Source organism: Microcaecilia unicolor, chromosome 3 (genome assembly GCF_901765095.1).
Source record: "Microcaecilia unicolor chromosome 3, aMicUni1.1, whole genome shotgun sequence".
Lineage (NCBI taxonomy): Eukaryota > Metazoa > Chordata > Amphibia > Gymnophiona > Siphonopidae > Microcaecilia > Microcaecilia unicolor.
Genome location: NC_044033.1, coordinates 238,697,825 through 238,715,382, shown reverse-complemented (window position 1 = coordinate 238,715,382; position 17,558 = coordinate 238,697,825). Strand labels below are relative to the sequence as shown.

The 17,558-nt window shown below is 44.9% G+C and overlaps 1 pseudogene; it reads right to left on the bottom strand.

The window, feature by feature from the left end:
• LOC115464473 overlaps positions 1 to 16,609 on the bottom strand; it is a 31,166-nt pseudogene extending 14,557 nt beyond the window's left edge.
• Between the last annotated feature and the right edge of the window lie 949 nt (positions 16,610 to 17,558).

Sequence of the window (17,558 nt, the reverse complement as noted above, 5' to 3'; positions counted from 1 at the left end):
TTTATGTTGAAAGATGGATGTCCTTCTCTTTCGAAAATGAGCCTGAAAGTGTCTATCCAGAGCAGTCTTCTGTGTCCCTTCCTTGGTAATCCAACACCTTGAATAGCACAGCACATCTGATGATCCATATTACTACCATCCTGCATCCCATCTTTCTCATTTTTAACCACAAGACTTTGCAATAATTAAATCTGCTTGATACAGATTTATACATATGGCCTAAGCCAGCGGTGTTCTGGAGCTGGCTCGCACTGGCTCGCAAGAGCCGGTTGTTAAATTTGTTAGCATTTTGCGAGACGGATGTTCTAGCAGGGTGAGTCAGCTCTCCTCCCCCCCCCCCCCCCCAAGCTACAGGTCCCAGGCTCTGAGTCCAGTACATACCTGAAGAAGGCAACCACCCTGGTGGTCCAGTGGATTCTTCGGGGCAGGCAGGAAAGATCCCCAGTTTTTCCTGCCCACTGCAGGCGCTGACCCTTCCACGGTGCTAACGGATCACTCTTTAAAAATGGCCACCGAGACTTCCAGCGGCGGCCTCGTGAGACTTCCACTGAAGTCTCGGAGGTTGCCCTTGTAAGCTTTGGCAGCCATTTTAAAGAGCAATGCAGCAGCGGGAGAGTCAGCACTGGCAGCGGACAGGAAAGACTGGGGATCTTTCGTGCCTGCCTCGAAGAATCCACTGGACCACCAGGGTGGTTGTCTTCTTCAGGTATGTACTGGACTCGGAGCCTGGGACCCTGTAGCTCGAGGGGGGAGGGAGAGGAGAGCCGGCTCTCCCTGCCCGCACTGCACCACAGAATCTCAGTCTTCACAACATTTTTAGCTTATGAAAAATTAGTTTTGCTAATCATCTTATATGTGGTTTAAAGATCAGGTATGCATTTATTATTATGCCTAAGTAGCAAACCTTATGACAAATTGAAATCATGGTATGGATGGGCAGATTTGATGTGCCATTGGTCTTTAGTTAGGGTACTATAAAAAAAAAGTTGTATTTTCAAACATGCCAGCTTGTGCATCATACGGATACACACAGAGGAAGTATAATAAGGGAATAACTTTTCATAGGTAGAGTAGTAATTTGTTTTAAATTGTAATCTGTGTGTCATTTGGAGGGGCTGGTTATAGGGACACCCTAACCCTGTTATATTGGTGCAGAGATTTTTTTTCTCCTGGTAAAGGGCTTCTAAATCAGACATCATGTTATGAGAATCAGGTGCTCAACGTTAAAAGTTTCTATTTATTTACTTATTTATTAAACATGAATTAGATTGGAACCTGGGAGCATTTTTTTTCCTGTAGAGAGTGATGCATTGCCCCCTCCCCCAGGCTCTCTCCCTGGCTATAGCCAGCTCTGCAATTTTTTTTTTTTTTGGGGGGGGGGGGGGGGGGGGGGGACAGAGGTGGATCAGAGAGAAAGCCTGTTGTTAAAAATTTGCCAGCACACCACTGGCCTAAGCTAAACAAATATAAACAGCAAGATCACCACACTATCAGTAGATTTAGTCCTACTACCTATATAGATAACGGCCTTGACTTTATGGATTATGTTAAACATCAGTGTCAACTGTTAATTTAAGGCAGATATCATGCTGACTAAATACCCCCCCCCCCCCCCCCAAAGTTCTGGAAGAGATAATGGAGCAATGGTCAGAACACCACTATAAACATAACATTATTTTGTATAAATGATACATAGACGACATTTTCCTGGTATGGAAAGGGATGCACGGGAATTGAACCTTTTCTTTGAGTGGATAAATACACAGGATCCACATCTCCATTTTAAAATGCAATACGACCAAAAAGAAATTAGCTTTTTAGATTTATTAATTAGGAAAGATAATTATCATTTTATTACTTCTCTTTTTAGAAAATCTACTGATCGCAATGCCTTTTTACATTTTAACAGTTATCATCACCACACATTGAAGAAGAATCTACCATTATGTCAATTTTTAAGACTCAGAAGGATTTGCGCAGACTTTGATGACTTTACAGTTCAATCCAGAAAAATGGCACAGCGTTTTAGAAGTAGAGGCTATCCCAAGAAACATATTGAAACTGGCTTTCAGAGAGCAGTGTTTGAAGACAGAGATGCTCTACTTGCCCCCAGACCTGACAAACAAGTCCCTGACATTGTTTGAACACTTAAGTTCTCACATCTGGCGAGACACATTCAATCCTCTATCAGACGTCACTGGCACATTTTAGAGGGACACGAATGCTTTAAAGACAAACGTCTAGTCGTTGCTTATTCCCGGGAGAAGAATCTCAGAGAATTTTTGGTTCCCTCGTGCCTTCCAGAGACAGTGTCATATAATGCAGACAGTGTACCCTGGGGACATAAGAAGTGTGGAAGATGCAGCATTTGCGAACACACCAAGGAGATTACACAATTTTTGAATCCAAGTACACAAAAAATATATACATTGAGACATGTTTCAGATTGCACCACTTACAATGTTATTTATGCCATTATGTGCCCCTATCCTCGGGTCTATATTGGTAAGACCAAGAGACCAGTTAAAACTAGAATTATTGAACACCGCAGTTGCTTGAGGAGAGAAGTTGGTGGCACACTGGAAGCAGAAGAATCATTCAATATCAGACTTGAAGTTTTTTGTAATTAAAACATTTAAGAAGAACTGGCGTAGGAACATTACAGATAAGATGCTACTTCAGGAAGAACAGAAGTTGATGTTTAATTTACAGACTTTAGAACCCTTTGGATTAAATATAGAGATAGAATACAAACATTTTTTGTGATTTTTTAATGGGATATACGCAGTTTTATATTACTCATTTTTTAAGTTCACATTCATTTTTTGTACTATATCTTGTTTCGGTTTTATTATTATTATTATTGGGTTTTTTGGTGTATTTAATTTTTGACTTATCTAACGTTTTCCAATATTGTATTTTCACCATCAATTTTCACATTTGATATTTATTTTTGATATTATAAAAATTACTTTGCTATTTAAATATGAAAGTGATGAGTGGATAACGAATTAATCCAAATGTATATATTTTTATACATATAATCATATACTTCTACATTTTTAGCATTGATGGTTATACTAATACATGTATATTTCATCTTTTAAAGAAGATTTTTTATTAGTGTCATGACACTGGAGGAATAACCTAGTGGTTAAAACATCAGGTTTGTAGTTCTGAGGGCTTGTGGTTCTGAGGTGGCTGGTTCAAATCCCACTGCTACCCTATGTTTATTTATTTTATTTTAATAATTTTTATTTTTTTCATTTTTATTTCATCTTTTGGCATTTTGAAATGATATATCCATTTTGCTTGTCACTCTTTTATCCATGGTTCATCAGTTCTACATTTTAAAATTATACTGTCTTTGATGATTTTTTTCAAACTAGATACCTCATACTGAGTGCTACTCATTATACTTTAAGCCTGCACAGCTGATTGCTCCTGTTGGTGGGCTTTTTTCTCTTATAAAACAAACGTACTGTGAACACGTTCCTTTTGACTTCACAGAAGTGCAATTGAATACGCTGAGCTGTTTTTCCTGCATTGGCAGTGGTAAGTCCTTCTTCACAGTTTACTTATCCTGCGACTACACATCTAAAGAGTGGATTCTTTGTCCTTGTATTTTTATTTTTTAACATCAGGTGCTGCATCTATTATGATTTTTAGTTTTAATAGCACAGGATAAAACCTGCACCATCTATTTTGGGTATTCGCATCACAGACTCTTTTATTTATTTATTTTTATTATATTTATGCCTTTTCTGAGTACAGAATAACGGATTGATTTTAAGTGTGTTTTATTTATTTATTTCACTGTATTTTGAGTTTTTTTCATTATACTTCATTTTGATGTTTTTTCTGCTAATTTTTAGATGTCATCCTTTTTTGATTGGTAATATACAACACCTTTATCGTATGTTATATATAATCTAATATTTTTTAATAATTTAAGTATTTATTATATATTTGAAAACTATATATGTATATATGTATGAGTATATGTATTTTTACATGTATATATATATATATATATATATATATATATATATATATATATATATATATATGTATGGAGATATATATATATATTATAGCATTTCTGCAATACTATTTTTATAAAAAAAAATTATTAAAAATGTATTAATTTTATATGTAATTTATGTTTATCATACATTTAACATTTTGTACTTATTTTATTTTTGTTTTGCATGTTTGTTATATTATCATTGTTTGGTTTTATTTCATAGACTCCTGAAAAAGGCGTCTGTAGCGCCGAAACACGGCTGTGTTGAGTCGAGTGTATATTTAAATAAAGAGATTGTTCCTAACCTACGTCGCCTACTAGTGTTGTTCAAGAGCCTACTCCTCCTACTCCCCCTTTCCTCAGATTCTACTTTTCGTAGGAATTTGTGTACCTCCACCCTCGTGGTGGTTTGGCTTGCCTAGGGGTAATATGCTACAGGAACCTGAATCGTCTGGTGCCTATGCCAGAACTTTCCTTCTGTTGTAGACAACTGTGCTAAAGAAGAGTCACAGCTGATATATATTAGAATTTATTATAAAGATAAGAAAATATAAATAATACACTCTGCAATAAGGCTTAGGTACAAATATAGAGACCTTATGCTGATAAGACTACTATAGAATGTATTGTCTAAATAAAACACTATTATCACCGGTTACTAGGTTATACACAATCCTGATTTGTAACTGACTAGGTCATGAAGTAATATAGTTAGCAGCCACCTTCCTGACAACAGTTCTGAACTAACCCGCCTTTGCTGAGGTAAGAACCCACTAACTAATCCCAGACTAATAGGAAATAAATCCCTGTAATGCTCACAGAGCTGACTCTTGGGTGGTCTCTCAGATGAGTATGTCACAGGTCTTCCCCCTTAGACTCAAACTGTCTTCCACAGCGAGTCAGTCTTAGAGAATAGCCCTGGCTCTCTGCAGAAAGCAGGATTACTGTCACTGTGGCCGGCACAGCTGGACCAACAGGTACTTTCTTCAGATAGACAGTTCACAAGGTTGTGAACCACTTCAGGTCTCGCTGGACTTCTCTCCAGCTACCTCGTCTTCCAGGCGAACTCCAGGTGAACTCCCCCTCAGCCTCTGTCAGACCCTTTCTCTTATCCTCTCCTTCCCGCTCTTTCAGTCCCCGATCCTCAGGTGACCAGCCAGCAACCAATCATGATCTTCTCCAGCTCCTTCCCTGAGGAAGAAACGACCTTTCTTGACCTTCAAATTGTTACATGGTGATGGCATTCCTGTCTCTCATCAGGCTTGCTGGTGCCATGGTCTTTTCTCCCTATTCCTTATCCGGGAGGTAAAAGGGGCAGGTAGCCCACTGAATGGCCTTGAGTTTTTCCAAGCCTGCCAGTGATTTATCACAAGCAGAGAGCTGACACAAGCAGAAAGTTGAATCTGCTTGCTTACAGTGTCATAGTTCACAAACCCCATCTTGATATAGTTGTATTCACAGGCTGAGACCAGCTGAGTGAGCTCACAGGGAAATAGCGCTACAGGTGAATGGGGCACCTATATGTGGGTACAGTGGGTTTTGGAGGCCTCTCATTTACCAGCACAAGTGTTACAGGTAGGGGAGGGATGGGCCTGGGTCCACCTGGCTGAAGTGCACTGCGGTACCCACTAAAAGTGCTCCAGGGACCTGCATCCATGCAGGCCTCTAGGACTTGTTGCTGCTGTATAACATTGGCACACCAGTTTACACCTGAAGACTAATCGCTCCGAAAACATCCTTTATTGGAATAAGCACGTTTACTCACAGTTAACTGCAGATCAGAGGTTGTGCCCCACTGGCAACGAGTCTCCTTGGTACTGAGATTAGCAGTAGGTCAGAGCTGGCAGAATGCTGTACAATGCCCTTTTTCAGCCACATTCAAGGTAAGAACTAAGTTCTCTAACGTGGCTAACACATGGAAGGGATCTAAAACTGGCTTACAAAAATGGCCACTACCTCATGGACTACCGGAAACAAAACTGGACACACTCTGACCCAGTAGGCAGGGGTAAAAGCACCATGGGAGGACAGCCTACCAACTACCAACATCATGAGCATTTGCCACAAGCTAGTGGAATCACGGAGCCCAATACCCTACACCCACCATAATGCATTGCTGATGTGACTCTGCAGTGCGCATAACAGAAAAGGTGTCACACTCACCCAAGAGCCACATCAGAACCAGGGAAAGGCTGTCAGAGGATAGAACACATTCTGCTGCCATGGAGGTGGGTACGGCATTTGAGGCTGGCATAGAGGCTGGAAAAAAGGTTTTTAAGGTGGGGGGGGGGGGTTTTGGTGGGAGGGGGTTAGTGACCACTGGGGGAGTCCGGGGAGGTCATCCCCGATTCCCTCCAGTGGTTATCTGGGCAATTGGGGCACTTTTTTGGGACTTGTTCGTGAAAAAAAGGGTCCAAAAAAAAGTGACCCAAAATCACGGTAAAAACGCCTTTTTTTTTCGATTATCAGCTAAAGATGCCCATCTCTCCTCGGCTGATAACCATGCCCCAGTCCCGCCTCCACCATGCCTCCGACACGCCCCCATCTACTTTATTCTTTTCCGCGACGGAGTGCAGTTGGAAACGCTCAAAATCGGCTTTTGATTATACCGATTTGGGCGCCTTTGCGAGAAACACGCCCATCTCCCGATTTGGGTCAAAATATAGGCGTTTTTCTCTTTCGATAATAAGCTGGATAGTCTCTCTACCCAATAGGACACTGAGTGTTGAATTTGTGGCAAGTTATAACTCTTATGCTTCCCTAGGGCAGGATTTTACAATAAACGAGAAGGCAATCGTGTGGGACAGTTCATTCACACAGGTCAGAATTAAGTGGTAGAACATGTTTATTTATTAATTTATTTAAAATTTGGAATCCACTCCATCCCCAACCTTAGGCACTGTACAGGTTTGCATACATAATATTTATCAAACAAAAGAAACAGGACAACACAATCAGGCTAAAAACAAACATAGGGTCTCTTTTATCTACCTGCGCTAGTGGTACCCAGTGCAGTAATGCTGACAAAGTCCAAACACTTTGAATGGGCTTTGTTAGCATTGCCATAAAGGAACTGCTAGTGTAGCTTGATAAGAGACCCTCAGTTTTCCATCATTGGTAGTAATAAAAATGTTGCACCACCAATGCTGTGACTGTTCAGGAGGAAAAACTAACAGATTTAGCGTGTGCTGCGTAGCGTACACTAAATCCTAAGAAGCCCATAGGAATTAGCATTTAGCACATGCTAAATCTGTTAGCACATCATAGTAGAAAGAGCCCATAGTTAGTTGAATACCTATGAATAAAGAACTGCAATAATCTAGCCGAGCCAGTATCAGTGCCTGAAGAACTATCCTAAAATAAGATCGGAATAAAATTGGTTTCAATTGTATGCATAATGGTAATCTATAACTAAAAACAAGACCCCTGATATTCAGCACTATTTAACCAGCCAGGAACAGCTCCTTGCTGGTTAAATAGTTTTAAGCCAGCTAAGTCTAATATTCAACGTGAGATTGCCATCTATCTCGGCTGAATAGTAGCGCTTAACAGCTAGTCCGGTCACCAGCTCTCTCATATGACATAGCCGGTTAGCCCCAATATTCATCGGCTGACTGGCTAAGTTTAGAAACCAGACAAACCCACATAAATAGCAGGTCTATCTTTGGCTGCTATAACCTAGCCAGTCAGCCGATGAACACCGACTTAACCAGCCATGTTCATAGCAGCCAAAAAAAACCTGGAAATTCAATGTTGGTCACCTTCGACCGCAGGAATCAGCTGGGCTGCCTCCCATGGTCTGAATATCATCCCCAAAGTTTTTAGGGAGTCACACTCACCCCTATTGCAATGTATGTTTCTCTGTTAATATTAGGATGTAGTGGAATGTTTGGCAGCTAATCACAAATCAGCAACTTTTCTCATTATATTGTAACATTCACAATGCATCTTCCCCTGGATTCTATGTATCACACTGTGATTTCTGCATGGAAATCAAGTATATTCCATAACAATGCACCTAACCTAATTGGTTAACAAACTAATCAGTGCTAATAATTGGATGTTAACAATCACTTATCAGCACTAATTGGTATTTATAAGAATTTACACTCAGAACTGTCTAAGCGTATTCTGTAACACGGTGAGTATAAATTCTTAGTCATGTATTTGAAAAGTGGGTGTGGCCATGGGTGTGGAATGGGTGGGTCATGGGTGTTTCTAAAACCTATGTGCATTATTGTACAATACACCTGGTCTGCCCCTAAGCAGTATGGGTGGTGTTTGCAAAGTTGCAATCACCATTTCTGCCTGCTGCTCCAATGGCTCATGCTCCCTTGGCAGCTGCTCCCTTATACTGATGCATCTTAGGAAGTTTCTTTTTCCTCTTACCTTTTTTGGCTCCCCTACAGTCGGCCATCCTGACCTTTCCGAGGCTTGTCATCTCCTGAAGATCTGTGCACTAGGAGGTGGCAGGACAGTTAACTGATGATGATGAGAGAGCAGGGTTTCATCCTCGGGTTAGTAAAAGGGGACTTCGTTAGTTGCGGGCTGTGAAACTTGTGCGATGTGTAGCCGGATACACTACTGGCTGTGCAACATGAGGGTTCCAAAATGGTGCCTCCAGTACTGGGCATAATACAAAAAATCTCCCCAATAAAATCTTTGGTGAAAAACTACTGATAAACTACAAAACCAAAGACACTGAACAAACGTACAGTACGTGCTAATAGTACTACATACACTCTATAAAGATATTATTTCTTAATATTCTATTTCTTCTTTTTTTCTCTCTTTTTTCTTTACTAATAAAGAGAACCCTCAGGAGTCACCACTATTTAAGGCAATATCATTAATTTTTTGCCAAGTGGCATAGCACCTCTTCATAGGGCTATCTCTTAAATGTGAATGTAAGTGCTATTGCAAACATACAAGAATGCTAAAATTCAATGTGCTCAAAAAAGAAAAAAAAACATAACATCTTAAATACATGCGAACTTCTTATTTGTTTTTTCTTTTGTTATGGAGTCGCTATCCAAAGTTTCTCTCCGTCTCAAAAGTTTACAGTCCACAAAGGCTTCCCCTGGTTGCACCCGACACCGCGGGTTTCAATTATTTCCTCAGGGACTCGGGTTAATCGCCTTCAGCGTTGGTGTCTCAGCTTACAGGACCTGTTGAATTGTATATCTGACATGGCGATTAACCCGTTTGTTCAGTGTCTTTGGTTTTGTAGTTTTCCAGTACTGGGCAAGCATGCCGGTGGATGGCTTGCTGCCTCGAGGGCCAGATTGGAGAACTTTGATGAGTGGGAGCACAGTACCATGACGCAGCCATGCAAGGGTCCGTACGCTCATGCTTGGTGGCTGGATGTGGGGCCAGAAACAGAGCACAGGGCAAGGCCATGCCCAGACACATGCAAATGCTCTCAGCTGTTGCAGGCCTCAAGGCCTCAGAAGGGTGCGCAGGACCGTCCATGCGCAGCTGTGGTGAAGGGCTAACAGTGAGTTCTGGCTTGCTGATTCAGGGTCTTTGGGATGAACCAGGGTGTTGTGGGCACAGTACGGGGTACGGGAGTGCTTCACTATTGTGGGTCATTGCGCAGTGTAGGGCATGGTGCTTTTCCAGATTGGGAGTGCTTTTGCTATAGGACTAGGGTGTGTGTCCGATTCGCAATGGGGGTGGTGTAAAGACTGTGCAGTGCCTGGTGCTGATGGAGCAGCAAGGGATGTTTGAACAGTGCATGCCTGGGTTTTGAGCCCCCAGTCCGAACAGATTTAAGATAAGTGTGTTTAAAATGTTAACATAAAAGATAAAAGCCGGTGAAGAAGCTAGTGCTGTTTTGAATTGCCATAAAATCAATATTTGGCAATTTAGCACTTCTGAGGCAACAAGAAAATCGTTTGAATTATATATGAAAGTTATGAAGTAAATGTATAGTGTGAGGGGAGAACAAGTATTGGGACTTGTGAAAATCATGGTGGTTTAGATGATAAGTCCCTAATAAGAGAGCCGAAGGAATGGATCCTCAGGAGCTTAGTCAAGATCGGGAGGCGGGGCTAGTGGTTGGGAGGCGGGGATAGTGCTGGGCAGACTTATACGGTCTGTGCCAGAGCCGGTGGTTGGGAGGCAGGGCTGGTGGTTGGGAGGTGAGGATAGTGCTGGGCAGACTTATACGGTCTGTGCCAGAGCCAGTGGTTGGGAGGCAGGGCTGGTGGTTGGGAGGTGAGGATAGTGCTGGGCAGACTTATACAGTCTGTGCCAGAGCCGGTGGTTGGGAGGAGGGGCTGGTGGTTGGGAGGTGAGGATAGTGCTGGGCAGACTTATACAGTCTGTGCCAGAGCCGGTGGTTGGGAGGCAGGGCTGGTGGTTGGGAGGTGAGGATAGTGCTGGGCAGACTTATACGGTCTGTGCCAGAGCCGGTGGTTGGGAGGCAGGGCTGGTGGTTGGGAGGTGAGGATAGTGCTGGGCAGACTTATACAGTCTGTGCCAGAGCCGGTGGTTGGGAGGAGGGGCTGGTGGTTGGGAGGTGAGGATAGTGCTGGGCAGACTTGTACGATCTGTGCCAGAGCCGGTGGTTGGGAGGCAGGGCTGGTGGTTGGGAGGTGAGGATAGTGCTGGGCAGACTTATACAGTCTGTGCCAGAGCCGGTGGTTGGGAGGAGGGGCTGGTGGTTGGGAGGTGAGGATAGTGCTGGGCAGACTTATACGGTCTGTGCCCTGAAGAGCACAGGTAAAAATCAAAGTAGGGTATACACAAAAAGCAGCAAATATGAGTTATCTTGTTGGGCAGACTGGATGGACCGTGCAGGTCTTTTTCTGCCGTCATCTACTATGTTACTATGGAATAAGAGAGCTGTATTCAATACTGCCTATATTTTGGGATATGCATTAGTTATTCTTGGGGTGCCCTGGTGAGGCTTTTGGCATTGGGCTTGGTCTTATGCCATGCATGGTGATTTTGTCCTGTGTCAGCCCTCATTTTCCTTCTTCAGATGGATCGGGTGCACCCAATGTGTGCGTGCACCCCTCCCCTTTTGTCCCAGTGTCATGGGTTTGCTGTGCTGTCTTCTCATTCTCCAGTGTAACTAGGACCTGATGATGCTTCCAGGGTGGATGGCACTGTGATTGCGAGACTTTGCTGTTGCTGGAGTAGCCGGCTGTGGGCTGGAGCACGGGCACACTGAGGGCATGAGATGTGGAGGCAGCAGTCAATGCGGAACTTTGGGGTTGGTGGGGGGACACTTGCGTCACTTTCGCTGGTCGCACATGCGCTTGAACAACATGGGAGTGGCGGCATCGGGTGGAGGCTGATGGTGGTGTGGCTCCAGTGCGGATTGAGGCCCCCCTCTGTTTACGCAGTGTATGGTGGGCAGGAGAGCCCCACAGATTCCAGGGGTGGCGGCATTGTGGTTCACCTTTGGCCTTGGGCACAGTCCAACTTCCCCATCCCTAGAGAAGCATTTTCGGCGCAGAAGTGGCCTGGAGTCTAGTGTGTTTGGTTGAGCATCATGGAAAACTCGGTTCAGCTCCCATTGTACTTTCATCTGATTTTGGGCAAGTCGTTTAGGGGTCCTTCTAGCACAAGACATCCAGAATATGACATCCAGAACTGCCAGATATGGGTGATAATGCAACTTAAGTGAAGTATTACTACAGAACAAGGATTGGCAACCTGTGTCTGCTATCATGGAGGTGCAGGACTCTGTGGTATTGTGCCATCTTGTTCTGGCAGGAGGGTCCATGGCACATGTATGTTTGATGCATGCATCAACAGCTTTTTGGGAGGGGCTGGGGCCCAATTGTGGGCATCTGTGGGAGCCATTCATGGCCTGTGGTCGGTCTATTCTGCTGATGTAGCCAGCAGCCACTGGGGATATGGCTGTAGAAAGATACAGCATGCAGCCATGTTGGGTGGGTCTTTAGCCTGGTTTCATACTGCTAAAATCAACCAGGCATCTAGCGTGCATTGGCGGCCTTCTCACATGTGTGAGCAGCTATCTCACGTGCTTATTGGAATACCTCTGTGTTTCACTTATATATTCTGATATTTGCTAATATTTGCTTATTTCTGATCTGAAAAGGAAGGGTTACCTTCGAAAGCTAATCAAAAGATTTATTAAGTTAGTCCAATAAAAAAGGTATCATCTTATTTTCTTTTCTCCGTTTTGATTTATTTCTATTTATTACCTTTAAAAGTGGACTAACACAGCTACCACACCACTTTACTCTAGAATACATCTACAAAGAAGTGCACGTAAATTCCAATTATGCCAAATTAGTGTTGATAATTGATCATTATTGGCCAATTATCAAAACTAATTGGCTTGTTACTTAATTTAGTAGTGCATGTAAATTGGCTGTGTGCATAAATTTACGTGTGCTACTCAGCGCGCTATATACAGAATCTGGGGGATAGTGGTTAACCGGCTATACTGCATGATTAAGCTGGCTGGTTGTGAATATTCAGCACATCTCTGGCTAAGTTTGGTGGCCAAATCGGACCAACCAAATAGCAGCTGGTATAAACTTTAGCTGGTTTAAACTAAACATTGGCTTGGCTGGTTAAGTTTAAACCAGCCAACAATAAACTGGATATTCAATGCCGGTCAGCAGAAACAGCCTGGCATTGAATATACGGGCTCACTCCCAACTGTGGGAATTAGCTGGGCTGCCTTCTGTGGTCTGAGTACCAGCCCCTATGTGCACAAAGGTAATACCTTCTTCAATGAAGGTGTAAATTTGTGCATTGGTCTTTATGCACTATTGGGGTTGAATTTGGAAGCCTAATTTATAAAGCATCATAGATGACTATCGTTGCATTTACAAAATAAACTTTAAAATAGAAACCCTTTTGGATTTCTCTAATATTGGGCTTATAAAATCAAACCCTAAAAATGCCCCATGTTCAGGGAGAGAAGGAGGACATTACCTTTCAAAATTAGAAGATATTGTTATACATACTTACAGTTTTTTTCTTACAATATTTAGAAACCTCCACAGTCTAAATGCAGCAAGAGCTGTCCTCAAGGCTTCAGGAAATTAACCAGAAAATTTGAAGATGCCTGTTGCTATAACTGTATCCAGTGTCCCGAGGGAGAAGTTTCCAACCAAACAGGTAGGTGATGGCATAGAAGTTGTAGAGGGTCTGTAACTACAGAGCATTCACTTTGGCCACTTCTCTGTGAAATGTAGAAGTGTTCAAAATATTAAGAGGTGTGGATTATTTAAGTCATGACCAACAATTCCTTAGGCTGTGTAATGGGACATGTGCAGGGGCATTTTCGAAAGGGACGTCCAAGTTTCAATTTGGACGTCCTTACAAAACGTCCCGATCCAGGGGCGGGGAAACCCTTATTTTCAAAACAAGATGGACATCCATCTTTCATTTCGAAAATATTGTCATGGACGTCCAAATCCTTCAATTTCACCGTCCCTAGATTTGGACGTCCCTAGACATGGACGTTTCTGATTTTCGGAGATTTTTGAAACCAAAGACGTCCATGTCAGAAACAACCAAATGCAAGCCATTTGGTCATGGGAGGAGCCAGCATTTCTAGTGCACTGGTCCCTCTGAAATTCCAGTACACCAACCGGGCACCCTAGGGCACTGCAGTGAACTTCATAAATTGCTCCTAGGAACATAGCTCCATTACCTTGGGTGCTGAGCCCCCCAACCCCCCCAACCCCCTAACCACAACTGTACACCACTACCATAGACCTTACGGGTGAAGGGGGGCACCTAGATGTGGGTACAGTGGGTTTCTAGTGGGTTTTGGAGGGCTCGCTGTTTCCTCCACAAACATAAGAGGTAGGGGGGATGGGGCTGGATCCGCCTGTCTGAAGTACACTGCACCCACTAAAACTGCTCTAGGGACTTGCATACTGCTGTGATGGACCTCAGTATGACATCTGAGGCTGGCACAGAGGCTGGAAATCAATATTTTTAAAGATGTTTTTTAAGGGTGGGAGGGGGTTAGTGACCATTGGGGGAGTAAGGGGAGGTCATCCTCGATTCCCTCCAGTGGTCATCTGGTCATTTTGGACACCTTTTTGTGCCTTAGTCGTAAGAAAAACATGACCAGGTGAAAACGTCCAAGTGTTAGGACGTCCTCGTTTTTTTCGATTATGGATCAAGGATGTCCAAGTATTAGGCACACCCAAGTCCCGCCTTCGCTATACCTCCAACACGCCCCCTTGAACTTTGGCCGTCCCTGCGATGGAATGCAGTTGGGAACGTCCAAAATCGGCTTTCGATTATACCGATTTGGACGTTTCTGTGAGAATGACGTCCATCTAACAATTTATGTCGAAAGTTGGGCATCCTTCTCTTTCGAAAATTAGCCCGATAGAGTGCAATACAATACAATAAAAGACTTGTATACTGCTACCACCCATCAATCTGGTTTTCTGCGGTTCACAATACAAGATGCTAGTATAATACTAGGAGATTTTGCAACTTTGGGATGAAATTTAAATGTTATGAAGGAAGTAAACTAATATTCTTGAAATCCTAAAAAGCAGTGATTCCCAAACCTGGTCTTGGAGGCATCCCAGCCAGTCTTGTTTTCATGATATCCACAATGAATATTCATAAGAGATGTGCATCATATAAACGATTGATAATTAAAAAGAAATGTGAATTTTACTCTAATCAAATAGGGGACAATTAATTAGATGTTCATAAATTATTTTATCTGGTAGGCAATATTTTTAATATCACTAAGTGTCTTGTCCACAATGTTGGTGAGCCCTTAGGTCCCACAAGGCCCCGAGGGGCCTCAAAGGGCAGCCGTGCAACCCCAAATCTTCACCCGCGGCGACCGCCGTTCACCAGGGGTTGAGCCCCCAGCTGCAGGCGGCCAATGGGACTGCTGGAACTGCGGGGTTGATGGACTGACCTGGCTGGAGTCGGGAGACGTGGGCAACTAACAAGCAGTAGTCAGGGTCAAGCAAGTCTCTGGGCAGGCGGCTATCAAAGCAGTAGTCAGGTTCAAGCAAGTCTCTGGGCAGAATACCAGAAAGCAACAAACACAGGAACACGGAGCAGGGCTTCGGGAACAGAACCTGAAGCAATGTGTCAGCTCAGTTTCCATCTTTAAATATCGTGCCACATTAGCCGCCCTGCCCTCGTAGGAGTAGCCCACCAATCCGGCCCTGGGTATCGGCAGAGCCCCTCGGATTGGCTCTGCCCGATCTCCCAGGTGGAACCACCAGCTCGGCCTTCCAATCCGTTGCTTTGTAGGCGGAGCTCCAGGGTCCCCGGCTCTGGAAGGAGAAAGACGCCGACCCACGCGTACTAGCGTCGCCATCTTGGGCGGCGCGAACCTCGCCTCCACACCCGGCGATAGAGAGACCGGTGGCCGCAGTCGCCGACCGCCGGACTCGGCCAGACCCGCCATCACCGCGGCGGAGCCTGCCCCCACGCCGGGGCCTATGGGCCGCTACCCTGCGCTGCGGAGGACGCTGACTCCCGCCCCCTGCGGCGGGAGAGCAGGTAAGGGCGCGGGACGCGACAGTATCCCCCCCCGGATGCCCCCTTCCTACTGGGGCCAGGTTTAAGAGGAAAACGCGCATGGAAAGCCCTTACCAATTCCGGAGCATGTACGTTGGTAGCTGGTTCCCAGGAGTTGTCTTCGGAACCGAAATGCTTCCAAGATAGTAGGTAGTATAGCTTCCCCCGCCGCCTCTTGGAGTCCAGGATGTCCTCAACCTCATACTCCGGATCGGGGTCAGCCTCGGGAACGACCGTCTCCTGATTCTGTAGATGCCACTTGGACCCCCGGAAACTCTTCAACAACGAAACATGGAAGGCATTATGAACCTATAGTGTACTAGGTAGCCGCAACCGGTATGTGACTGCTCCAATCCGAGATTGGATTGTAAACAGCCCAATGTACCGTGGCCCCAACCTCCGAGAGGGTACCCGGAGTCTTAGGTATTTAGTACTTAGCCATACCTTTTGCCCCGGCTGCAACACCGGGGCGGGATGCCGGTGGCGGTCCGTAAAGGACTTGTACTTGGCGGCTGCTCGTTGTAGTTGTTCACGGGCCATCTCCCAAACCTCTTGCAGGTCAGCTAAGGTTCGAGTGACCATGAGCGTAGAAGTGTCAGGGGGAAAAGGTGACGGAAGCCGTGGATGTTGTCCATACACCAAGAAAAAAGGAGATTGCCCAGAGGCAGAGTGGTCACTGTGGTTGTAGGCAAACTCTGCCCAGGGAAGAAAAGATGACCAGTTATCTTGCCGCTTGTTGACAAAGGCCCGCAAGAACCCCTTCAATGTTTGGTTAATCCGTTCGACCATACCGTTGGTCTGAGGATGGTAGGCCGAGGAGAAATGGGTCGTAACCCCCAGAGCAGAACACAAGACTCTCCAGAATCGTGAAGTGAACTGGGTTCCACGGTCGCTGATGATTCTGACAGGTAGTCCATGGAGCCGGAAAATATGCTGGATGAACTGCTGGGCTAGGGATGCCGCCGACGGAAGTCCCGGCAGAGGAACAAAATGGGCCATCCGGGAGAACCGGTCTACCAGAACCCAAATCACGGTGTGTCCCTGGGAGCTGGGGAGGTCAGTGATGAAATCCATAGACAATTCCTCCCAGGGAGCTGCAGGAATAGGCAACGGTTGCAGATCTCCCCAAGGGAGGAATGTCCCCACTGCATTACTTTCCCACGGTCCTGGGGAGGCACTAGCTTCTTCACCGGGGCGACCCCTCCTGGGGCCGCACTGAGACAGTTAGGATCCAACATAGGATGAAGCTCTTCAATGTCCTTAGGAACCTCAAAGGCTCTGGAGAGGGAGTCCGCAGGGGTATTTTGGGCCGCAGACCGAAATACGAGTTGAAAATGAAATCTGCGAAAAATAATGACCAACAGGCCTGTTGTGGATTTAACCTTTGGGCCTCTTGTAGATATAAAAGATTCTTGTGGTCTGTAATCACCGTAAACCGGTGCTCAGCCCCCTCCAACAAATGTCTCCATTCTTCCAGAGCTAGCTTCAAGGCTAGAAGTTCTCTGTCCCCCACCGTATAATTGCGTTCCGCGGGGGAGAACTTACGGGAAAAGAAGCAAGGTTGACGCCGGCCCTTGTCGTTAACTTGAGAGAGGACGGCCCCCGCGCCCAAGGCAGAGGCATCCACCTCTATTACAAATGGTTTATCTGGATCCGGGGCCAGGAGGATAGAGGCAGATTCAAAAGCTCCTTTTAATTGACCGAATGCTGCCTGTGCCTCAGGTGGCCAGTTCCGGACATCTGCATGTTTCCTAGTAAGCGCTGTCAACGGAGCTGTCAGTTGCGAATAATGAGGAATAAATTGACGGTAGTAATTCGCAAACCCCAGGAACCGTTGTAGCGCCCTCAGTCCCTGAGGTTGAGGCCACTTCTGGATAGCGCGGAGTTTATCTGGATCCATCCGCAACCCCCCTGGTAACAGAATATGTCCCAGGAAGGGCAGAGATTGCTGATGGAATGAGCATTTGCTGAGTTTGGCAAACAAGCGGAATTGCCGTAGGCGCTGCAGCACGGTTCGAACATG